The sequence below is a fragment of the Carcharodon carcharias genome (assembly GCF_017639515.1).
Source record: "Carcharodon carcharias isolate sCarCar2 chromosome 27 unlocalized genomic scaffold, sCarCar2.pri SUPER_27_unloc_1, whole genome shotgun sequence".
Classification (NCBI taxonomy): Eukaryota; Metazoa; Chordata; class Chondrichthyes; order Lamniformes; family Lamnidae; genus Carcharodon; species Carcharodon carcharias.
In genome coordinates this window covers 3,486,695-3,499,582 of record NW_024470624.1, presented here as the reverse complement: position 1 = coordinate 3,499,582, position 12,888 = coordinate 3,486,695, and the positions used below count along the sequence as shown (strand labels likewise).

At 44.1% G+C, this 12,888-nt stretch overlaps 1 long non-coding RNA gene across 1 annotated transcript; it reads right to left on the bottom strand.

Moving 5' to 3' along the window:
• Positions 1 to 7,594: 7,594 nt before the first annotated feature.
• LOC121273676 lies at positions 7,595 to 12,288 on the bottom strand. Its single transcript, XR_005942060.1, has 3 exons — positions 12,128 to 12,288; positions 10,235 to 11,250; positions 7,595 to 7,879 (listed from the first exon to the last, which is right to left on the bottom strand). It is a non-coding gene; the product is annotated as an uncharacterized LOC121273676 (long non-coding RNA).
• Between the last annotated feature and the right edge of the window lie 600 nt (positions 12,289 to 12,888).

The window sequence follows — 12,888 nt, the reverse complement described above, 5'->3', positions numbered from 1 at the left end:
CAATCAGATCAGCCAGGAACTTATTGAATGGCGGAGCAGGCTCGAGGGGCTGAGTGGCCTACTCCTGCTCCTAATTCATATGTTCCTATGTTATCACATCCTTTATAATAGATTCTAGCATTTTCCCTACTACTGATGTCTCTCTCCCTCCTTAAATAATGGGTGACATTTGCCACCTTCCAATCTGCAGGAACCATTCCAGAATCTATAGCATTTTGGTGGATGATCACCAATGCATCCACTATCTCTACAGCCACCTCCTTCAACACTCTGGGATGTAGATCATCAGGTCCAGGAGATTTAACAACTTTCAACCCCATTCATTTCTCCAGCACTACTTTTTTACCAATACTAATCTCTATCAGTTCCTCATGCTCACTGGCCCCGTGGTTCTCTAGTATTTTTGGGATGATTTCTGTCTCTTCCTCTGTGAAGACAGACACACATTGTTTAGTTTCTCTGCCAATTCCTTATTCTCCATTATAAATTCTCCTGTCTCTGCCTGGAATGGACCCACATTTCTCTTTGCTAATCTTTTCCTTTTCACATACCGATAGAGTCTTTTACATTCGCTTTTTATGTTTCTCGCCAGTTTGCTCTCGTGTTCGATTTTCTCTTTCTTTATCAGTTTCTTGGTCCTCCTTTCCTGAATTCTAAAAACGCTCCAATCCTCAGGCTTACTACTTTTTTTGGTCACTTTAGGAGCCTCTTCCTTTGATCTATTTCAATCTTTATCTTTTCTTTGTTAGGCTGTTAGGCACAGTTGCATCATTTTTCATCTTTGTTCCCTAAAGGAATCTATATTTGTTGTAAATGTGTAATAATTCCTTCAATGTTAGCTATGCCCTGTCTACTGTCATAACTTTTCATGTAGTTTCCCAATCTACCACAGCCAACTTGACCCTCAAACTGTGATAGTTTTCTACTGTGAGAAGCGCCTAGATAAATTATAGAAAAGAATCATCCAACCAGCACAACCCATCTCCATGGCAACTTGGCATGCTTTGGTGGTTCCAAAAAGAAATGCAAACCAAATATATTTTACATTCTAAACACCCTTTCATTCTGTGATCCCTGTGAAATATGAAACTAGATATTCGCAACAAGTCTCAAAGAGCATCAGCCACTGGGGCAAAGTCGTGGGACTAGTCAGTCCAACAGAAAGAAACCCTCCAACCCTCCCACATCACCAAATGTCAGAATGAATATAGTTCAGTCCTGGATGTGATTAACAGCAACAACAACAGCAGAATCCAAACCCTGCAATAATCTGTGAACTCGCTGGTGTTGGTGGGATGACTGAGTGAAACCCTTCCCACACTCAGAGCAGGTGAACAGCCTCTCACCATTGTGAACTCGCTGTTGCAGCAACAGGTTGAATGACTGAATGAGTGCCTTTCCACAGTCAGAGCAAGTGAATGGCCTCTCCCCAGTGTGAGTTCGCTGGTGTGTCCGCAGCTGGGATAACCAAGTGAATCCCTTCCCACAATCAGAGCAGGTGAACGGCCTTCCCCGGTGTGAACTCGCTGGTGTGCCTGCAGTCTGCAGAACTCAGTGAATCCTTTCCCACACTCAGAGCAGGTGACTGGCCTCTCAGTGTGAACCCGCTGGTGTGTCAGCAGGCTGGATGACCAAATGAATCCCTTCCCACACTCGGAGCAGGTGAATGGTCTTTCCCTGGTGTGAACTCGCTGGTGAGTGAGTAGGTTGGGTAACCGACTAAATCCCTTCCCACAGTGAGAGCAGGTGAACAGCTTCTCCCCAGTGTGAATTCGCTGGTGTGTCTGCAAGTTGTTTAACCGAGTGAATCCCTTCCCACACACGGTGCAGGTGAACGGCTTCTCCCCGCTGTGAATTCGCTGGTGTGTTTGCAGGTTGTATAAGTGAATGAATCCCTTCCCACAGTGAGAGCAGGTGAAGGGCCTCTCTCCAGTGTGAATTCGCTGGTGTGTTTGCAAGTTGTTCAACCGAGTGAATCCCTTCCCACACATGGTGCAAGTGAATGGCCTCTCCCCAGTGTGAACTCGTTGGTGTGTCTGCAGGCTGGTTAACTGAGTGAATCCCTTCCCACATATGGTGCAAGTGAACGGCCTCTCCCCATTGTGAACCCGCTGGTGTGACTGCAGGTGTTGTAACCGAGCAAATCCCATCCCACACTCAAAGCAGATGAATCGTCTCTCTCCGATGTGACTGCGCCAATGAGTTTCCAGCTCAGAGGGGGCTTTGAATCACTTCCCACAGTCCCCACATTTCCATGGTTTCTCCAGGTTTCGGTGTCCTTGTGTCTCTCCAGGTTTGATCATCAGTTGAAGCCTTGTCCTCACAGAGAACACGTGTACAGTCTCTCTCCGCTGTGAATGGTGATGTTTTTTCAGGCTGTGTAACTGGTTAAAGCTCTTTCCACAGTTAGTGCACTTGGACACTCTCAATTGGATGTGTGTGTCTCAGTGCTTTTCCAGTCACACTGATGTTTAAAATCTTTTCAAGCAGACAGAACAGACAAACATTTCTCCTTCTAAATTCAAAAGCTGATCATATTCAGGTTCCGATAAATCTAGTGACTCTGAGAGATCTTAACCTTTGATTTCTGATTTCTGCCTGTAAATCCTCTTCCCTTCTCGTATCCTGTAAAAGGAATTCACAACAGGCATCATTGTCAGTACAGAATAGAAGTTCAGAATAGACAATTCTCATTTGTATGGAGCATTTTTTCCTCTCTCATTTCTCCAAACACGGTCTCTCTCTCTTTCCATTCTCACCCTGCTGTACCTAACATACACCCTCCCAATTCTCCTGAAGGTTCAGGCTGATCAACAGATCTACTCTCACTGCTTCCTGTCCAGGACACAGAGATCATAAGAAATAGGAGCAGGAGTAGACCAGTCGGCCCATTGAGCTTGCTCGGCCATTCAATGAGATCAAGGCTAATCTACCTTGGCACAATTTTCTCGCACTATCCCAAATATCCCATGATATCTTCAATATCTAGAAATATATCATTCTCTGTCTTGAATATATTTAATGACTGAAGCTCCACAATCCTGTAGGGATCAGTCCTGGGGCCCCATCTATTTACAATTCATATTAATGACTTGGATGAAGGAATTGTCTGTATTGTAGCCAAATTTACCAATGATACAACAATAGATAGGAAAGCAAGTTGTGAGAAGGATACAAAGAGTCCACAAAGGGATAGCAATAGGTTTAGTGAGGGAGAAAATTATTGGCAGATGGAATCTAATGTGTGAAAATGTGAGATTGTCCACTTTGGCAGGAAGAATAGAAAAGTAGAGCATTATTTAAATGGAGGGAGACTGCAGAATGCTGCAGTACAGAGGGATCTGGGTGTCCTTGTACATTAATCACAAAAAGTCAGTAAGCAGGTGCAGCAAGTAATGAGAAAGGCAACTGGAATGTCAGCCTTTATTGCAAAGGAGATGGAGTATAAAAGTAGGGAAGTCTTACTGCAGCTGCACAGGAAATCGGTGAGACCACACCTAGAGTACTTTGTGCAGTTCTGGCCTCGTTCTTTAAGGGGGTACATACTTCCATTGGAAGCAGTTCAGAGAAGGTTTACTAGACTGACTCTAGTAGTCTACAGAGAGTCGGCATGGACTTAAGTTTCCGAATGGGCTCAATCAGTGCTGTAATGACTCTATAACTGGAAATATATAACGCAGTTACATTGCTATATTATAAGACTAGAAATAATAATACATGTATTTAATTCTAGAACCATCAATAATATATCTAACATGTACCATAAAACAACACTAGACATATATCTGTCCAATACTAATTTATTGTTCCTTTCAATGTCAGCCATGTCCTGGGGAAACCACCCCTTTAATTGTGAACATTAGGAAAGAGACCATCCTTTTAGCCAGACAAATAAATGTGTCAAAGGATGGAGCAAAAGATGTCAATGTCTTTAAGAGAGAGAGAGACCTGGGCCAACCTTCCAGAGTCTGCACCCTCCCTAGATTCACTTCCTTACCCTTCAGTTCCTGCAAGTCAACAATTTCCCCCCAGAATGAGAAGAGAAATGGAAAAGGGGAGAAAAGAAAGTGTTTTACTCACAGATGTTGGACACAGGAGGAAGTTTTAATCTGTGTGAAGCTCAATCTTCATTCATAGAAAGACCGCACTCTGATTGGCTGGAGGACCAACGTCCTTCCGGTCCTCCAAGTCTCCCCATTGGTCAATCTCCCGCATAAAGACAATGGGGCAGCGGGAGACCCTCTGACCCCCGTGGTGAGTTGAGCGGTAGGCCAAACGCCATTCTCGGCACATACGCAGTTTTAGCCTCTCCCTTGGACATGCGCAGTTCCGGGCCTCCTGCACCTGCGGCGGATAGAGCGGTTTCTCCAACGCTGTGGATTGTGGGAGCTGCGGCCGCCATTGCTCATCCGGAGCCCAGACTCCATATTCCTGGAATTAGGATGGAAAGTGAGGGTGGGGGGCGCAGTGACCCCGCCCTGACACAAAGTACATGGGAGTAGTCACTGGATTTGATTGTGACGCCCCCTTAGCAAAACAGTTTGTTAACTTCAGGTGTAAAGATTTAGATATCTGGGTGACATATTGGGAGCGCAACAGGTGAGTGTGAAACTGAACCCAAGAGTCAGCGCCTTCAGAGGAGGAGAACTGGGGGAAAGCAGAAGGAGGATAGTCAGACGAATTAGTATTTCAATCAATAGAGAGGAGTGGGTGTGTCGGGCAGAGATTCATAGCTTGAATGGGAGAAGGATGTTTGTCGAAAACCAGGATTGTCAGTTCTGAATTTCGATCCTGTCGTTAGAGTGATTTTTTTTGTAAACTCCCCTTACAGTGTATTGGAGAGGGAGGATTTAGAGACAGGAAACTCAAAACAGATAATATATCAAAATCTGACAGTCACTCGATTCATCGGTTTCTGAATATCATTGGTTTTTGAACATAGAAAGAGAAATAGTTCAATCTTCTGTCTGTTGGAAAAGATTTCAATGATCCATGGTTGGTGTCTAAACTGATCATCCAACTGGACAGACTCAATGACACATCCGTTACAGAGAAACTGTGGAAATATTGGGACAGTGCAAAGGGATTCCGATCCCCATCTGAGTTGGATACATGTTCACACTGAGGAACAGCCATTCACCTGCTCCAGGTGGGAAGCGGTTTACAGGTTCTATCAGCTAACTCACCCATCAGCGACTTCACACTGAGGAGAGGCCATTCGTTTGCTCACTGTGTGGAAAGGGGTTTATTCAGTTAGCCCACCTGCTGACAGAACTGCACAGTCACACAGGAGAGTGTCCGTTCACCTAATCTGAATGTGGGAAGAGATTCACTTAGTCATCCAATCATGAACCATACTCATTCTGACAGTAGCTCACTTGGTCTATGTCGGTGTTTATGCTCCACTTGAACTTATTCCAGTTCTCCTTCATTCACCCCTGTCAGCAGAACCTTCTATCCCTTTTTCCCTCAAGCGTTCACCTCATCCCTCTTCAATCGACCTATCTTATTTACCACAATCACTCCCAGTGATAGCGAGTTTCACATTCTCACCACTCTCAGAGCAAAGAAAGTTTCCTTCTGAATTCTCTATTGAATTTATCAGTGGGAAAATCAGAATCAGAGAATTGTTTCGGTGCAGGAAGAGGCCATTTGGCCCATCGTGTCTGTACCAGCTCTCAAAAAGAATGTTATGATAATGGTGCAGTGGTAATGTCGCTGGACTAGTAATCTAGAGACTCACACTAATTTTCTGGGGACAGCGGTTCAAATCCCATCACAGCAACTGCTGGGATTTGAATTCAGTTAATAAATCTGGAATATAAAACTAGATTCAGTAATAGTGTTCATGAAACTATCATCGATTGTTGCAAAAACCCATCTGGTTCACTGATGTTCTTCAGTGAAGGAAATCTGCCATCCTTACCTGGTCTGGTCTGTGACCCTAGGCCCACAGCAATGTGGTTGATTCTTAACTGCTCTCTGAAATGACCTAGCAAAGCAATTAGGGGAGGTGGGCAATAAATGCTGCCAGTGTGACCCAAATACTGTGATTTTTTTTAAAGCTTAATGCCTTTCCCCTGTACTCCTGTTTCTGTTCAAATAATCATATAATGTCCTCTTGAATGTCTCGATTGAACCTGCCTCCACCACACTTCCAGACAGTGCATTCCAGACCTGTACCACTCGTTGTGTGAAAAAGGTTTTTTCTCACATCACATTTGCTTCTTTTGCAAATCACTTTCAATCTGTGCTCTCTCATTTTCGATCCTTTTATGAGCAGGGACAGTTTCTCCCTATCTACTCTGTCCAGACCCCTCATGACACCCCTCATTATCACCTCAATCAAATCTCTTCTTAACCTTCTCCACTGCAAGGAGAACAGTCCCAACTTCACTAATCTATCTTCATAGCTGAAGTTTCTCATCCCTGGAACCATCCTTGTAAACCTCTTCTGTACCCTCTCCAATGTGTTCACAGCTTTCCAAAAGTGTGGTGCAAGGAACTGTACACAATATAGTGATGGCCTGATCTTTATGGCCCCCAGTTCCTCTCTCCCCAAACAACTGAAAACATTTTCCTGACATCAACCCCATCACACCCCTTCACAATCTTAAAGACCTCTATCAGGACACCCCCTCCTCCTTGATTGGAGGCCCATTGCCCAGTCAGTCTTCCAGCACCTTCCTGTCTCTCTGTTAGTGCGACGCCAATGGCAGTTTTCCAACTGGGGTGCCGGCCTCACTATTCTCAGTTAAATTCAGCCCTCAGCTCCGTCACCTGGCTGTCATTGACACCAGCAATAGAGAGACAGGAAGATGTCCAAAGTTCAATTGGGAAATTGAAACTTGTGACTTTAAACCAACACTTCAACATTTGTACATCAAAGAGTTGCTTTTTGTCTGGGATTTTTATTATTAGCTTTAGGCACTAAAGGCAATGGGTGGGGGATTTTAACGAATAAATTTCCCTTTCTAACTTTGGATTGTCTATAATGTCGGCCATGGCTCAGTGCATCACACTCTTGCATCTGGAATCAGAAGGTTATTGGTTCAAGTCCGAGTCCAAGGACCTGAGGACAAAAGTCACATCCAACATTCTGAGTGCCAGCACTGAGGGAGCGCTGCACTGTCAGAGCTGCTGTCTTTTGGATGAAATGCTAACCCAAGGGCCCTGTCTGCTGCTTTGGTTGGACTTAGAACTTCCCGCGGCCACTTTTTCGAAGTTGAGCAGGGGAATTATCCCCAGTGTCCTGGCTGATTTTCATCATTTAACATCACTAAGAACAGATTATCTGGTCAGTGTCACATTGCTGTTTGTGAGATCTTGCTGTGTGTAAATCTGCCATGTTTCCCACATTACAACAGTGACTGCACTTTGAAAATACTTTATTGGCTGTAAAACACGTTGGGACATTGTGTGGTTGTGAAAGACGCTATATAAATGCAATTATTAAAATTTAAGATTGATATTATCTGATCTTGTTCTCTGTTACATAATTGATTTCAGTCACCCCAACTTGCCATTTAATGAATTAACTTCGATTTAGACAAGACTTTAACCAATTAAGGCAAAGGCAGAATTGTCTGGATAGTAAATTTAAAAAAGAAGTTTATTAAAAGAAAAAGGTTTACTTAACTTTAAGACATTGATTTTTACAACTTCATGCAGGCGATCAGTCTGTAGAAGCGTAACCCGCTCTGGCTCCTTTTTTGACAGTAATTCTTGTGGAACTCGCCCTCGGGAGTCTGTCTCCTTCTTTGACAGTAATTTCCTTGGAACTTGGCTTCGGGAGTTTCAGTACTTGGCTAGCAAGGAAGACCTTCAGAACCTCTACTTTTATCCCCAAAGTGACCATTACCTCACGTCAGAATTGGGCCTGTTGTAACATAATAATTGGTCAGTTTGGTTACTAGATTAATTTAATTGGTTCCCCAATTACTTACACCACCTTCTCTCATTATCTTCGACAAGAATACAACAAAACTGTTTCATACTATGCCTTTTTTATCCTTATTTATAGAGATTCAAACTTTGAGGCTAATCAGAGCTTGAAGGTCTCTCTTGCCAGTACATTTATCTTTCATTGCACGTTCTTTACATTCACAGCAGTTAAGCTTTTACATTCTTACAGCAAATAAAACTCTGTCTTTACTATAACTACTGATTCATTATTGATTCATTAATTGTAACTCAACACGACTTATTCAATCATCTGTTCCTGGCTGGTAGTTATTTAAGATAGTATTTGCAGAAGAGACATGTCGAAGCTTTTCATCTTGCACTCATCAGAGCATTTGCAAGAATGCCAAGTGCAAAGGGAACAACAATTAATACTTCATGAGAAGAGAGGGCTGATTGGTTGGCGAAATGGACTTTGATTGGTAGAGGCGTTGACAGGGAGAATGCACCATTGAACTGATGACTGATAGTCAACTGCCAAGGGTTGTTTAAATTCAAACCAGGCAGGTTGACTCTGATTAGTCAATGCATTGCCATGGCGAATGAACCAGAGTATGGCTGTTGCCTATTTTATTCAGTTGAAACAGGTGAATGTGTGTACATGTTCTTCCTGTCTGCAAATAAGAGGGCTCTGAGTATTAATATATGTAGTTTTTAGAACACATTAGTGCACTACACTGCAAGTTCGACTGATAATCCTAAATTAGTTGTCAGCATATTTTAGCAAATGTTGTCCAATCGCAGAATCACATCTAATGTTGCATACTGTGCTTTGAGTTTTACAGAACTCAGTATCAAATAATCAAGGGGTTGATTATTTAGATATTTCATAACTGGCTTTTAATCCAAGATCGATATATAGTTAAGGAAGAAAAGTTACAGACTGTGAAACCATACAAGAAGCCAGATGTTAAATTAAGATGGCTTCCTTGACCTTGTTACTCATAACTGTGAATATAATATGAAAGTGATTTGAGTTTTAAAACAAAATTTGACTTCGCAGGCCTACCTACAGTTTCTTACATTACAGCAGTGACTCCACTTCAAAGGCACTGCACCTGATTTAAAATGCTACGGGGGTCTTGTGCTAGCAAGAGGTGCTAAAGGAGTGCAATTTTTTCCAGTTGTCCACAAAAATGATACATGTCACTCGGTCCCCTCATCAAAATCATAAAATTAAGGCCCTGTAATTATTAATGGAAATAACATGTCTTTGACACGTTTTTGTATACTCTGTGAAAATCCACACACACTATATCCTGAATGATTGGTTTGAAAACACAGCGAGTTGTCGTGATTTGGAATGCACTGCATGAAAACAGTGCGAGAAGCAGTTTTGACTGTATCTTTCAAAAGGGAACTGGACAGAATCTTGAAAGGAAAAGAAAATTGCAGGGCAATGGGATTAATTGAGTATTTATTTCAAACGGGCAGGGCTGGCCTCCTTCTGTGTCTATGAGATGCGTGTACATTTCATGCGGGTGGTAATGAACTGGAACCCACTTCCTATGAGGGTGGTAGAAGCAGAGATGAGGGAATAGTTTCTAGAGGAAGCTGGATGACCACTTGAGGGAGATAGACCTACAGAGTTATGGGGATAGAGCAGGGCAATGAGACTGACTGGTTTGCTCTAAAGGGAGCCTTCTACAGTCAGGAACATGATGGTTCCGTGTCCAACCTAATGACTCTATGATCTAAAGAGAGGAATTTCAGCTGCTCCAGTCTCTCCAATTAACTGAAGTCCATCATCCCTGGTTCCGTTCTCATAAATTCTTTCTCCAGTCCCGAAACTCAATGGAACAGAGACAAAGGTATTTATTTTCGATCTACCTGTAGTGATAGGAAAAACACTATTTACTCTCCAGGATAAAATAAATGTCCTTCATCAGTTTTTGTGGACCAGTTCAGTGGAAAAGCGCACTCCCAGGCTCAAAGACCATCAGCCCACTGGAAGCAAAGTCGTGAGACCGGCCAGTCCAGCAGAAAGAAACCCTCCAACCCTCCCACTTCACCAAGTGTCAGAATGAACATGGTTCAGTCCTGGATGTGATTAACAGCAGCGATAACAGCAAAATCCAATCCCTGGAATCACGTGTGAACTCGCCGGTGTCTCAGCAGGTTGGATGACTGAGTGAATCCCTTCCCTCACTCAGAGCAGGTGAACAGCCTCTCCCCACTGTGAGCTCGCTGGTGTCTCAGCAGGCTGGATAAATAAGCAAATCCCTTCCCACACACGGAGCAGGTGAACAGCCTCTCCCCAGTGTGAACTCACTGGTGTCTCAGCAGGGTGGATGAATCCTTGAATCCCTTCCCACAATCAGAGCAGGTGAACGGCCTCTCCCCAATGTGAACTCGCTCATGCATCTGCAATTTGGACAACTGAATGAATCCTTTCCCAAACGCAGAGCAGGTGAATGGCCTCTCACTGGTGTGGACTCACTGGTGTTCCCACAGGTTGGATGACCTTCGAAATCTCTTTGTGCAGTGAGGGCAGCTGAATGGTCTCTCCTCAGTGTGAATGCGCTGGTGAAACATCAGTTCCTGAGAACTTTTGAAGCCACTCCCACTGTCAGGGCATTTAAAGGGTCTCTCATTGGTGTGAGTGATATGGTGCCTCAGCAGACTGGATGAATCAGTGAACCATTTCCCACACATGGAGCTGGTGAACAGACTCTCCCCGGTGTTAACTCGCTGGTGTCTCAGCAGGTGGGATGACCGAGTGAATCCCTTCCCGCACTCGGAGCAAGTGAACGGTCTCTCCCTGGTGTGAACTCGCTGGTGTGTCTGCAAGTGGGATGACTGAGTAAATCCCTTCCCATACACAGGGCAGGTGAATGGCCACTCCCCAGTGTGACTGTGTTAATGAATTTCCAGCTTTGATGGGGATATCAATCCCTTCCTACAGTCTCCAAATGTTCACTGTTTATCCATGCAGCAGGTGTCCTTGGGTCTCTTCAGATTCATGATCAACTGAGCGTCCACACACAGAGCATGTGTACAGCCGCTCCTGCTGCAGTAAATGGGGATGCTTTTTAAGGCTGCGTAACTGGTTAAAGCTCCTTCCAAAGTCAGTACACTGGAACACTCTCATTCGGGTGTGTGTGTCTCAGTGCTTTTCCAATAACACTGATTTTAAATTTTCTGAAGCAGACAGAACAGGCAAACATTTCTCCTTCTAGTTTTAAAGGCCATTGATATTCAGCTCCCGAAGAATTGACCGACTCGGTCAGATCTTGATGTGATGCTTGGTTTGAGATTTCTGTCCGCAAATCTTCCCCTTCCAATATCCTATAAAAGAAGTTTACAAAAGTCATCATTGTCAGTACAAGATAGAAATTCAGAACAGACAATTCTAGTTTCTATGAAACATTCTTTCCTCTCTCATTGACCAAAAACTGTAAATCTCTGCCCCACACACTCTCCCTCCATTCTCACTCTGCTGTACCTAATACACACCCTCCCAATTCTCCTGAAGGTGCCGATTCATGTTGATCAACAGATCCACACATAGTGGTTCTTGTGCAGGACACAGAAGCCTAAAAATCTTCATGCAGGCCGCTAGACCTAGAACTCATTGACTGGTGGAAGCGGAGACAATCAGCGGTTTCAAAATGAAATTGAAGGAATTAAACCTGCAGGGGAACAGGGATAGAGATAGGGAACAGGACTGACTGGATTGCTCTACAGAGAGTAGACAAGGACTTGAATTGCCGAATGGATTCCTTCAGTGCTGTAATGACTCTATGACTGGAAATATGTAACATAGCGGCAGTGCTATATTACAGGGCTAAAAATAATAATAAATATTATTTATTAGAGAAGCAGAAATAGAACATTTAATATGTACCATAAAACAACACTAGACATATCTCTGGCCTATGTTATTTTACTGTCCCCTTAAATGTCAGCCATCTCCTGGGGAAACCACCCCTTTAATTGTGAACATGAGGAAAGAGACCATCTTTTTAGCCAGACAAATAAATGTGTCAAGGGAGGGAGCAAAGGATTCAATGTCTTTAAGAGAGAGAGAGAGAGACCTGGGCCAACCTTTCCAGAGTCTGCACCCTCCCTGGATTCACTTCCTTTCCCTTCGGTTCCTGTAAGTCAACAATTTACCCCCAGAATGAGAAAAGAAACGGAGAGGGGGAAACATTGATTTCCTTACAGATGTTGCCCAGAGGAGGAAGTTTTAGTCTGGAGCTCATTGTCCAACTTCCGCATTGTGACATCCACAATGGACCCTGCCTCAATCAGCCAATAGGAATCACTCTGCTCCACGGCGACGACCTCGGGTTCCAGTCTGCAGACCAGGCGCGCGGACAAGGGGAGCCCCGCCCCCACCCATTGTTCCCCCTCCCCTTCCAACTCCTCAAGCCAAGGTTTCCAGGCAACCGGCTGACGGCCAGAGCGAGAAGCCGCACGGCGAACTCCGGAGGGGAAGCTGCGCATGTGCTGGGGGTTAGCCCGCCCCCTTCCCATCATGCTGAGGGGTTGACCAATGGGAAGAGTGCAATCAGAGTGCGGGCTTTGTGTGAATGAAGATTGAGCTTCACACAGACTGAAACTTCTTCCTGTGTCCAACAGCTGTGAGTAAAACACTTTCTTTTCTCCCCCTTTCCATTTCTTTTCTCATCCTGGGGGGAAATTGTTGACTTGCAGGAACTGAAGGGAAAGGAAGTGAATCCAGGGAGGGAGCAGACTCTGGAAAGATTGGCCCAGGTCTCTCTCTCTCTCTCTCTCTCTTAAAGACATTGACAACCTTTGCTCCCTCAGCTTGACACATTTATTTGGCTGGATGAAAGGATGGTCTCTTTTCTCAAGTTCACAACTAAAGGGGTGGTTTCCCCAGGAGATGGCTGACATTTAAGGGGACAGTAAATTAATATTGGACAAAGACATGTCTAGTGTTGTTATATGGTACAAATT